The 12,884-nt window shown below is 40.8% G+C and overlaps 1 protein-coding gene across 2 annotated transcripts in view; it reads left to right on the top strand.

Annotated features, from left to right (window-relative positions):
* Nucleotides 1–3,973: 3,973 nt before the first annotated feature.
* Nucleotides 3,974–12,884, top strand: part of NDNF (neuron derived neurotrophic factor) — a 31,360-nt gene continuing 22,449 nt past the window's right edge. The window contains exon 1 of one of the 2 annotated variants that reach the window (XM_073341011.1): nt 3,974–4,574. The gene's annotated coding sequence lies outside the window, so the exon portion shown is untranslated. Of the gene's footprint in view, nt 4,575–4,917; nt 5,064–12,884 lie in introns of those variants that run through there. The other variant, XM_073341012.1, reaches the window with a different exon arrangement.

The following is a 12,884-nucleotide window of genomic DNA, read 5'->3' as shown; positions in this document are numbered from 1 at the left end:
TTTCATTGAGATGCTAGGCGACATATTTTGGGGGGGGAAAAGTATTGTCGTCTGTACTGTTATGCATGCACTGCAAGCCTGGGTGTTAAATTTCTTTTGGAAAATGCCTTTAAGGTAAATTAGCACTGAGAAAACAATTTGCAATGAATTATTTAATGGATGAATTCAGCTTCTTTTTCTGCTTTTGGAATTGTCAAATGCTGATTTACATTTTCTCAAAGGTATTCAATTTTATTCAATAGATGTATTTCTGAACTCTTACTCCCCTTCTTTTGATAATTAATACATTTTTATGATGGCAGCATCTAAGAACTCTAGTAAAGTATCATGACCTAACTTAATAACAATAAAAAAGCCAGCTCCTGTTTCAGAGAGCTTGCAGTCTACTCCATGGACATACTGCAAATATTCAAGATTTGAGATATTTGTTTGCAGTTGGTCAGATAAGTCACATAGTATTTATTTTTCTGTTCCCTGATTGAATGAATGCTCAACAGCTTCTAATGGCAGTAAATGTACATGTGAATGCATCATTTGATTTCCATGAATACTTGCATGTACAACTTTGACACTTTTACTGGCAAAAATACTCACAAAAACTTGATTGCTTTAAAATTCATAGTGAATACAAACAGGGAAGAAGAAACCTGGCCAAAGTAAATCAATTTAAAAGTTCAAAAAATATTCATAGAAAATGTTTTGCATTTACTCAGCTCTACTGCACATACATAAATAACTGCCTTTCAAACCTCCATTGCATTGCATACCATTAGATGCCATACTCTGACTCCAATCTTGCAAAGACTGTACTGTACTGGTGAGTCTTTGCAAGATCCAGGTGAATAACTGCCATGGTCACAGGTGCTTTAAAAGTCCCTAGAATCAACAGATTTTTGAAAATCTTTGTCCAATAGAAATATTCCTTTTTGTGGATTTAAAAAAAAATCAAAAGTGGGTATTCTTACTGGTAGATATCAAAACCCAAAATGTGTCTTTCGACTACAATTCTATATTTCTGCTTTCTTGTAAATTTAGGAAGCATAAACTTTTTTTTTTTTAAGTATAATTGTTCTTTTGGCTGAGAAACTTTATGCCATCCTTTCAAACCCAGCAAATATAAATAGCATTGTTCATGTCTAAATATTGGAAACCTTGTTCTTCCCAGGAAATCACATCCCTTGTGTGTTATCTTGGTTCCACTGAAATCACAAATAGTCATACACTCAAAGAACAATAGCACTAAAAATTGTCCTCAGGTTAAAAATAGTCTGCTTGTTTGTGCATAAACATAATCTCATTAATTGTGGTGGTTGTCCCCCCGTCCCTTCCCCCCAGCAATATTTTACTACTATTGACCTCGGAGAGGCAAAATCATAGCCAGCCTGAGCATTTTGGGCAGGCTCTAAAAATACGTTGCTGCTATCTTCCCAAATGTAACTGCTGCCCCTACTCTGATCACAGCTCACTCCAGTATGCTCAGGGCTGGCCTGACGGTCTATGAGAGGGTGAGTCAGATCATTCTTTATACACACTCCAAATTTACTGACTCATTTTACATAAAAAGTAAGTGTGCACACACACGTCCATAAATGAGAGAGTGTTAGGTCACCTGAATCCCTGAGGCAGAAGTGAAGTCTGTCTGTCTGAGCTGAGATTCTGGCAGAAAATACCATTATTTGAAAAGAGTTTCTTATTTTTTTTTTTATTTTTTCAAGAGTAATTGTCAAAATAAGAGGGGGATCTTAGAGTCCCTGCAGGGCTGTGCATGAAGTCTGGTGACTTTTTAAACTTTTCTACAGTCACTAATTATGAATGTCTATTGCCACCCACCGTGTGAATCAGATAAATATTATCCCAGTTTTTAAAATAGGGAAACTAAGGGAGAAAAGCTCAATGATTTGACCAAAGCTCTCAGATGGGCCTTTTTCTTAATCCCGTGTTTTGTATTTTTGAGTTACCCCTTACCCGTAGAATTTTTGCAGTAGAAGAATTATCACCTTCAGGTAGCCAGGTGAGTAGAAGCTTGCAGCAGTCCTAGTGTCATTAGCAATTATCTGGTAGAATTGGCCCCCGGAGCATTGAATTTTCTATTTTTATTTAAATATATATTCCCAGGGAGGTGAGCTGGTGTAAATAATTTACACTCTGATCTGCCCCTAGATTTATATTCCAGTCCTCCCCGCAAAAATCCATGGCTTATGTACTCCAACAGCCAAAATGTGGGAGGGCATAGGAACGAGAGTGAATAAACTGATTTTTAGGAAAAATCAGTAGCAGATTTTTATTACTAGTGACTCGTTTAAATGTTTGCAGCAGTTCATGTGTTCAAGAATAAATTACCAAGAAAAAGCAATACAGATTCTCTTTCACATTACTGCCTCCTCTAAATAATAGTGTGCCATGTCCTTCCTTTCACAAACCCCAAAGCTGTCTCTAGTTGTGACATCCATGTGAAAAATTTCATTTATCATGAACCCTTGATTACTTCACCTGCTCTTTTCTAACTCATCCATCTCTTCTGGGATTTTCCTAACATTCCAACAACCTGAGCAGCTTCAAACTGATCTCACTTTTTTTTTTTTTTTACAAACAAACAAAAAACTAAAGCAATATTTCCTCTTTTACCCCAATTTGCAATTTACTCCCCAAGCAACACTGGCCTGAGTTTCAGGATGAATAATAGTCCTTTTCAAGTCTAACATCTTGATATATAACAGGGATAGAAATGAGTTATATATAAGGCCCTACTTTTAAAGTGTGGGATGACTGTCAAAAAATTGCGGCTGAATTGTGGACAAGCCATGGAAAATTGCAGAAAAATAATTATGGACCTTATTGTTTGCAGTAATAAATTCCATTATTATTTTTCTGAGATTTTTTCTACGGTTGGCCACCCAGGGCTGAAAGTAGAGGCTCCCACTGTCAAAATGGAGATGGAAGCCTAATAAATCTGCAATATTGCAAGTAGGGGCTTAGTTATATACCATTGGAGAGTAGAGATTCATATTTCTAAAAGAGCTGTTGGGTTTTTTTCTCTGGCATATGCAGAACCCATGCCAGTGCACTGTGGTATAATTTTTTTTTGGCACTCATTTGGGATAACCTGCATACCCATTCATTGTTTTTCCACTCTTGAGTAATGTTGCCATCCCAAGCTTTCATATCAATCTAGATCAATACAGCTCTTCAAGAGATGGGCCTGAGCCAAACCCCCAAACTGATCAACCCAGAATATTGGGAAGGGGATAAAAGAACTCAGATCAGAGCCAAGGTCGACTTCACTGCTGGCCTCCACGTCTTTAGTAGACTGAAGCAAAAGCATGTCTCCAAACCCCCACAAACTTTAATAGAGTTGAATCCACTCCTCTTTTTCACAAATGAGGGCCTCCTTCAATCATTATTTATACAGTGCTATCAATGAAACATGGCTCCCTCAGTGACTTACAGTGTGACCTTGGGCAAATCACTTAACCTCTCTGTGCCTCAGTTCCCCATCTGTACAGTGGAGATCCTGTTAATCACAACAGCTCATCATAATCTTTTACCAACCTGGGAGAGGTGCAGCAAGGATACATGTAACTATATATTAGTGAGACAGTGGGCTGCTCTATGGACAGGGAGCCTGGTCCTGCAAAGCTCTTCTCCTAGGAGCAGGCCTGTTGAAGCCAGTGGAATTATTCTTGCCCCCGGGCATTGAACCTAGGAGCAGGGGCCTGGAGGCTCAGCTCCTAGCTCAAATAGGTTCCCTGCCCTGCTCCTGTTGTTCTGCCAAAGCGCGCACTCCCTAGACGAGTGAGGGCGACCTGGCTCCTCGCAGAGAAAGGCGGGGGTGGGGAGGTGGTCCCTAGCCCCGGGCTCTCCAGCGGGGGGAAGCCCTGGCAGAGCCCCCACCCTTGTTCTCCAGACGGGTGGGCTGCGTTCCCTTCGGGCCGGGGCGGTGATAGGCTTTGCCTAGCGTTGGCGGAGCTCCGTGTCCCTGCGCTGTGTGTGTGGCAGGGAAGGGAGGAGGGAGGGGAGCGGGCTGGCTGGGGGAGCGGCTCCGCGCTGCACCAGCGACACTCGGTGCGAACACACTCCTCACCCAGCCGCCGGGGCGCCGCGCCGCGCCGAGAGCCTCGCCCAGCGCATCTGCCGGCCGGCGGCCCGAGGACCCCGCTCGCCCAGCCTCCGCTGCCTCTGCCCGCGCCGCAGCATCCTCAGCCCCGCACCGCCGCCCGGCGCTGCCCCTCTCCGCCTCCGGCTGATGCTGCTCCAGCCGGGGGCTCGCCAGGAGTCGCAAAGACCCGGGAAAACACCTGGTCGCCGTCTGGGGCGATCCCGCCCGGGCCACTTGCGCACTTCTGCAAACTTTGTCCGCCCGCCTGCCCCCGCTGCTCTCTCCTGGGGGCCGCGCTTCCCTGCCCGGCTCGCTGAAAGGCAGAGCGGGGACTCGCCTTCTCGTGCGGCTGGGATCCTGGCTGTGCTCGGGGGGAGGGAGGCCCGCAAGCAAGAGGGACGTTCCCCGAGTGCTGTAACCGGCACCTGCGAGCCCGGGGCTTTTGCACATCTCCCCGGGAGGAGCGAGACTTTTAAAGGTAAGCAAAGCGGAGCGAGGTGGAGTTCCTCCTGTGTGTGTGTCCCGGGGGGAGCTGAGACCAGACCCGGGGAGAGGGGGCTCATCGGGGGCGTTAGAGAGGAGGGTCCCGCGTGGATTGGGGTGCGGGTCGTGCAGCGCAGGGCTATGAAGAGAGGGGGACCAGGCCCTGGGCGCCAGGAGCATGAGGAGAGGTCCGATGCGTTTTAGGCGGTCGTCCATCTCTTCCCAGCACGGCCTCCGGGTCTGCGCGCAGGGCTGACGACTCTGGGGAGCGGGATGAGCTCTTGGGCAGCAGTGCAATGGGGAGTGGGGCCCCGACTCCTGGCAATCCCGGGGCTGAGCAGCAGCGCCCCGACAGTTGGTGTTGCCTGAGAGTTACCTGGGTTTGGGGGTAGGAGGACGGGGCGATTGGGTACCAGGAACGTTCCCGCTTCGTCAGGCGCCGGTGCTGATTTACTCCAGATTTGGAATGAGCTTTGGAAAACAGGTTGGTGGATGGGAGCTGGTTGATTAACCTTGTGTGCTCCCCCTTCCCCCTTCCAGCTGCGGGACGCTTCACATAACACACCAACCCAGCCCACGGGGAGCCAGGGGCAGGAAATCTTTGCTTTATGAATAGATTGAAGCAAAGCCCCCTTTAATGAGCCAAACCTTGTGTCTGTCTGCCCTGATCCTGCGTCTGATCTTTTGTGACTTCACCCACCGTGGCTTCTTCCCTGCAGGGGCGGAGGGGTGAGAATTAGTCCAGCCACAATTCAAACCCCTTTAACTATTCAGGGTGCCCGCTGCCATTCTGGAAACTCTTTGTAAGGTGCTGTTGTGTTATGGGTACTTCTTACTAAGGGAGAGCGATGATACGGGTGATGAGATGCAGACAGCTCAGCTGAAGGGATCAACACAAGTTCAACCACTGGAGGCCTCTATATACCAGCTGCAGATACTTGTCTAAACGGGATGCCATCCGCTCCCCCACGGGATTGGATCCCCCCCCCCCACAATCCTCGATCCAATCCCGTCCTGTCCTTCTCTTTCTTCCCATCCTATGCAGGGTCAAATTCCTGGGGCCGCAGGTGGGGTTGTGAACCAAGCGGTCACACAACTTCGGTTGTGGAAGGCTGCCTCGTGAGAGTAAAGTCACCAGGAGCGTGCGGCTCTGATCAGATTTCCTCTTTTCTGTGACGCTCCGTGGTCTTGTTTTGTGTCTTCTCCTACTTTCTCTAAACTCCCAGTGGCTCGCCCTGCATTTCTCTGCCCGCATCCCAACACCTCCACTTGAGAAAAAAACGTTTGGCTCCCTATATTCTCTTTCTCTCCCCTAACATGGAGCAGTTGTTGAGGACTTGCTGGGGTTGCCCTTTTTGTTATGATTATTATCCCGAAGAATAGGCTGGATGGAAAGGTGAGAAGAAAATAGGCAGGGATATAGGCCAGGGAAAGTCATGCTTTTAAATGTAATTTAATGCCCCCCCTTCTGTCAAGCTCTGATCAAACAGTGCCAAAAGCTCTCTGTTTGGGGGAGTCCTATGGGTATGACACTTTCCCGCAGCTCACCGCATGCTGCTCAGAATACATCTCCGAAAAACTGCATCTCAACGCTGAAGTTGGAGTGATTACTTGAAATGCTGGGCTAAGGTTTTCAGTGGGATCTAAATGTCCTTATTTTTCTCCTTCCTTTGGTGTTTTTTTTCTTTTCTTTTTTTTTTTAACCCTAAAAGGGACAACTAAATTATTTACGTTCCCATTTTCAATGTCAATGTGTTTTAGGGATTATTTTGAAATTCTTCCAATACATTTTTATTTTGAGAGGATGAGAGAAGATGGTTTAGATAAAGTTATATTCACTCCTTCTGGGAAACACTCCTATTCAAGGGAAAGAAACCTGGCTGCTGACACCCCCCTCCCCCAACTCTTAACTATGAATCCTTACCAAACACTCTATAAACAAACATTGTTTTCAGACAGCCTGTGTTGGTTTTAGTTTTGTCTGCACTTTTTTAAATAGAGTGAAGGGGGTACATCAACTAAGCAAGCAAGTCAGGCAATCACACTATTTGAATTAGTAACTATAATTCAAAAATAAGGCGGTAGCAAGATGAATTTGCTACAAATTATGTGTAGTTTAGGTTACACATTTATTTCAAAAGAACAGAGACAAAGACTATAAGTATCTTTTAATCACTTGCAGATACAGCTGTTATCTCTTTAAAAAAAAGTATTTAATTGAAGGGTGACCCTACCCTAAAAAAGTCAGTTCCACAAGTTTATTTGTTCTGGACCATTTTAACATTCAAGTAGTAAAGCATCATGCTTTTCCCAAAAGCTGGTTCGCTTATTGTTACTGATAAATGTAATATCCTTGCCAGTGCCATAAAGACAGAATGTTGCATTAGAAATAGCCACAGCGGGTCACTCTAGGGCAGTGGTTCTTAACCTTTACTGCAGCCTGCACCCCTTTGATTCTCAAAATATGTTCTTGCACCCCTTATCAAAAATCGTTGAAGTAGGTCAGTTCTTTAAACCTATATATATTTTTGTTTGTATATTACAGTAATTGTTAAAAAAATGTATAATGTTAATAAATACCTAGGTTTGATGAAACAAAGTAGTTGTACTTACATGCCTGTGCTTAATTTGTTTTTTCAATGATTTACCTTCTAAAAAAAATCTGGCATGTCTCACACCCCCAGAAAGGGCATCTTGCACCCCCAGGGGGTGCGTTCACCCAAGGTTAAGAACCACTAATCTCGGGATAAGGTAGTTTCTCTGGTGCAGTTTTCAGTGCCTTCTTCCCCAACCAAAGAGTGGGGAAGAGTGTCTTCTTCCCCCATATTCACAGAATTATATCATTATAATTGCTTTTTTATTGATGTCTTTTAGTGTGCTGGACAAAACCTAGAAGAAGACAGGGGCCCTAATAGGGAATATATTCTGTTTGTTTTCAGTCAATATCAGACAAGGTTTTATGACTCAAATGAAGAATCCGTTCTCAATCCTGGGATCTATGCCAGGGCCCTTGTAAGGCAGTGGTTACTCCAGTTTTACACAAGTGTAATTCTGCTGATTTTTAAATCTGCTGAAATTTAAATCAATAGTTATACCTGTGTAACACTGGTGTCCTAGCACAGTGAATCAGATACAAGATATCCAATAGTAGGCTAATATTGAGCTATTGTATATGATAGCAGTCGCTGACAGGTAATGCTGATTTAGTCATAGTGTACCTTGCATAAAATAGCACTTAGATCTGTGGTGATGAGTGCTGTCAGCATGTGGAATTAGAGATTTCCAGATCCACTTTAAGCCCCATGTTCCCATTTTATCCACTCCCAATTGCTACGCCTTGCCTATTTTAAGAATGGCAAGTTTCAATCGATTCTTGCCAGGAATAACTGATCCTCCCCACGCCTTTCTCATACTTAGTCAGGAGATATGTACATGCAGAAGTAGATCTGCTGAGGTCAAGCTCACAGTACCACTGAAAAAGCCCTTTTTATGTATTTGGAACAATGTCAAGAATTTGTTAATGTTTGAGGGTGGAGGGATTTTTGACTGATTTTTGCCTTGTCTTTCTCCCACAGTTTTGACCTTGTTCTTAAACAGATCTTGACACTACAGAATATATGCGCAATCTTGCTTTTACATTTTATGCTATTTAAAGGGGAACTGTAACAACTTTTCTTAGACCTACATTCTGATATGTCAAAAGATGACTTGAATAAACTCTAAAATGTGCCAGAAATGTGTTGGGTTTTGTTGTTTGTTTGGGGGGGGGTTTAGTGTCATCTTTAGGCGTGTCATATTTCCAAGATGGGAACTAAATGGTAGAGCTCACAGCAAAATAAAAATTGTTTCTCTAATTTTAGGGTGGGGAATGCAGCTTTTTGTCACATGCATGTAAATGAAGTGAAAGATATGCCACACATCTGTGTATAGACTGCTACATGCTATCCAAACTGTATCAGTCTTCTACCAGATTAGCAGTGACATTTCATGGCATACGTGACATGTCAGAGCCAACAGCATGTGTATGACATGTTTTTCATTTCATGGAAATATACCTCATGCTACATAATGCTGCAACCACCTTTCTTTCTTTTGGAAGCTTAGCACAATGATTATAAGTACTATTTAATTGAGAACAGAAAAGTTACGCAGTCCAGGGTTGAACAGCATCTATGTTGTGGAGCAGTTACTCATGCGAGTAGTTCTGTTGAAATTCGTAGGGCTGCTCACCAATATCAGGAAGAGTTCCATAATCTATTTAGTTTTGGCTGACTGCTTTGGAAAACATTATCTGAGAAAATACAGTATGGAACAACATTTAGGTTTCCACAACAACATTTAGGTTGCAAACAGCCAAGCAAGCTGTTTAAAATCATGTAGTGCCTGCACTATCCACCATATATTCGATGTTCGGCTGACGATTGAAGATCCCAGGATAAGACTGTGGGACCATCTGCCCTATTTCCAGTGTTTTAAAAGGTGCTTCAGATTCTCATATCTGCTCCATTGGAGGTTCAGGATTAGACAGAGTCAGATCTCTGAGTATTAATTTACTAAAGGGTCTAATCCTGCAAGGTGCTGAACAGCAACTCCCATTTAGGGCAGTACGAGTAGAGGATGCCTAAAGTCTTTCAGGTTCAAGCTCCAAAATTATAAAGGCAGAGTGGTGTGTTTAAGCTCAATTGGTCTCCCACTATGTCCTTAGTCTTTTTTGTTTTGTTTAGTTTGAATTAAATTTATTACACTCAGAGCTATGCTTTTTCTTCTGTACTTTGTTTTGAAAGGACCTTAATAACAGTTTACTAAATGAAATCCCAGTTCATTTCTGCAAGTGGTTACATTTCAAGATGGCATCATACAGATCTGTAAGAGACCACCTTTTATGCCTCTCATGTCAGTTTAAAAGATTGCTAGAAAAACAATCCAAAAATCTGACCAGATTTGGATAAAGGAGAGCCAGTAATGTGTTTCACTGTATGTGGTACTTTTTATGCAATGAAGCGACAGATTTAACCACAGAACATCTGGGTACTGGCTTCTGTTACAGTAAAGATTTTTAGGGGAATAACAAGCCTTGTTTGACTTTGCATTCATTTTGAAGTCATTAAACTTTACATTAATAATAAAAGCATAAAACCATTACATCACTGTTTTCAAGGGGCAATGTCAGTCTTCCCTCAATATCTTATTTTTCAGAATCTGCGTTTGTTTTGCTATGCATGTATTTATCTTTTCACTCATTCTTCAAATTTCTTTTCAGGAGGTAATTTATGCCAGTGGATACAGTATAGATTTAGTGTTTCCACACATTTTTGCTAACTTGGCACCTTTTCTCCATTATGGGTCATCTAATGGAAAAAGCACATTTAACATTAATACATAGAAAACTTAATTAATGCGGAACAGTAGGTAGGTTCTTTGGACTGCCTTTTCAAACACTAATATTTAAAATAAAAGAAAGTATTTGCGTATTTTTTTTTTTAGCTTTCACGGCTTGATTAACAGAAAGAGCAGAGTGGGATTGAAATAAAGGATAGAGCGTGTGCATTTTATGAACAAATATGCTTGTAAACAGCAGAAATGCCTAAGAATATTCTTGAGATGTATAGTTTTTATTTAATTACACAAAACTAATATACAGTTGGAATAAGGGGTGTATAATATAATGCATGCACTATACATATGATGTAATGCTTACAAACGAGGCGAAGCTGATACTTCAAGTCAAAGTACTTTTAAATTGTACATTTCAATATCTTTTAGTGTGCCTTCTTTTAAATGAAAAAAGAAAATATTCTCTTTTCTCTTACATCAGTGTAAATCAGGAGTAACTCCATTCAAGTCCATAGAGTTACTTTATTTTTACATCTATGTAAGTAAGACTAGAAGAGAATCAAGTCCCGTGTATTTAATGTTTATAAATGCTATATTTCCCCAAATGCACTTTTCTTTGTAACTGAAAATAAACTCCCTGACAACGATGTTTAGCTCTTACAAAACAGAAATATCTTCTATATGCAGATGCTTTACAAGGTGAAATAAATAATGCTTGTCTCAGAAAGAAACTATCAAAATAAACTAACGATGTTAGAAAGAACTGTGAAGGCTGAGGAGATGTTTTATTTTTGAAAACTTGAATGGGGGGGAAGTATTTGCCCCTTAATTTGGGGAATGAGTTAGAGAAATAAATGAAAACTCAATAAGAACATTTTAAAAGATGAAAATAAATGAAACTCTAGGAGGTATGCAGTTACTCTGAAATCTGTAAAGAACAAGAGTAAATACAAAAATAATTTGGTTATTTTAGGATTAATTACTTAACTGTAGCTTTGTTAGTTCACTCACTGGACTGTAGAAGAATCAATGTTTTAGCACACTGTAGTGAAATGTAACCAAAAGAAATTAATATGAGCTACATAGATCGCTTTTATTGTACTCTTGCGGGCAGGTCATGTGTGAGGTATGTCAAAAGCACAAAGTTCTTGCCAGGGACAACATCGTATTTTTCAAAGTAACTTTCTGAGCTTCAAAATGCATGTTTAAGGAAACAGGTGTGAAATCCGATACTACTTTTTTGAGAGAGAACTGAAGTGTTTTATGGGATGGATCCTCAGTGTGTATAAATCAGCATAGCTCCATTAAAGTCAATAGATATATACCAATTTACACTAGCTAAGAATCTGGACCTCTATTAAGTATTGTGATAAAACAAAAATGTGTTATATGTAATACAAATCCAGTATTAGCTATTAGCTTGAAAACATCATTTGTATTGTCTAACACTAAATGTTACTGTAGACTATACTTAACAGATACCCACTATGACTTTCATTTTCTGCAGCTCATGGGTACACTGAATACATTCAGATAACTGAGATAATTTTCAGTGTAATTAATAGTCTGTTGAAGGATACATGAGATTGTGAAAACTGAGGTTCTGGTAATCAAAGTTTTACTGTATGACAAATTATACCACCCTGTTTTTTGGATAGTGGAATCCAGTAATTGAGGAGATGTGTGTGTGTTTGTTTGTCTGCATTATGGCAGAGATCAGAAGCAGTAGCGCTAGCCCACAACACCTGGAAATCTGAAAAACAGAAGGCAATAATTTATTTCTTCCACTTCATTCCCCTCACCACTGGTCCCGGATATGAGTGCCCTTCTAAGTATGACCCTCAGACACTTACAATGTGACACACTAATGAAACTGACACTTCTACCATGAATCGTTGTCTTCTTAATTAAGTATATTATTACTTCTTTCAAAAAAATAACTTTAAAGAACGTTATAATTTTATTAGGCTCAAAGTTTGATACTCTTAATCTCCTTCCATTTTAAACTCATCGCTGCCAAAAGAACAGTGTTAAAGAAACTGTTTCCTCTTCTATAACTTTAATAGTTAAATGAGTCACACTTACTAATAGGGTGTAACAGATTCCCAGGTTCTTTGCACAGATCAACAAGAATTAAATAGACTGCCTCATTTTCCAAAATTTCCATGATGGCGTGAGGTTGAGAGCACTTTGCTTTTTTGTTTAGATCAAGTATATTTACTACTAATTTGTTTATATTCAGCCGTTCTAAATTTAATTTGCATCAGGTTCCTGGATTTCAAAATACTGAGAGAAACTGTTTACAGATTGGGGTGATGATGATTGTTTAAGAAAGCCAAGTATCTTAGAACTGCCAGTGGGGGTTAGGATGCAAAGGGAAACAAAAGGAAACAGACATAAAGGTTCCTATTCTACACTAGTTCTGTTCCTCTAACAAAACATAGGGTAAAAGAAAATAATTATCCCTGAAATGGGGAATTGGCTCCTAAAACTCGGCTCAATTCTCATGGGATTATGCTCTTGAGTAGAAATTATGTGCGTGAGTATAGGTTTTAGGACTAACAGTGACTTGTATTTATTTGGGGAAGAACTCTCTCTCTCTGCTTTTTCACCAGTGGGATATAATGAATAAAAAATTTATAAGCACATGGGATATTGAACTTCTAATTTCATAAGAAAGATTTTATGTTAGTCAATTAAAACATTTATTCTAAAGTTAAGGAGGATTTGTTGTTAAGAAGTTTTTAAAAATTACCATATTAAAACTAAGTATATTTCACCTTGCATGAATAAAACAAACAGAATTTGGCACTATACTTTGGTGGGGTTTTTGTTTGTTTGTTTGTTTGTTTTACTTAATTTAACATATGGAATAATCAGGCATTTTAATCCAAAATATCACATGTTCCTTGAAAACATGGAATATTTGAGATGGAATGTCTGAGAGCAGACTCTGTAAAAGAAGCATATC

Source organism: Lepidochelys kempii, chromosome 4 (genome assembly GCF_965140265.1).
Source record: "Lepidochelys kempii isolate rLepKem1 chromosome 4, rLepKem1.hap2, whole genome shotgun sequence".
Classification (NCBI taxonomy): Eukaryota; Metazoa; Chordata; order Testudines; family Cheloniidae; genus Lepidochelys; species Lepidochelys kempii.
This window is presented reverse-complemented; position numbering and strand designations above follow the sequence as displayed.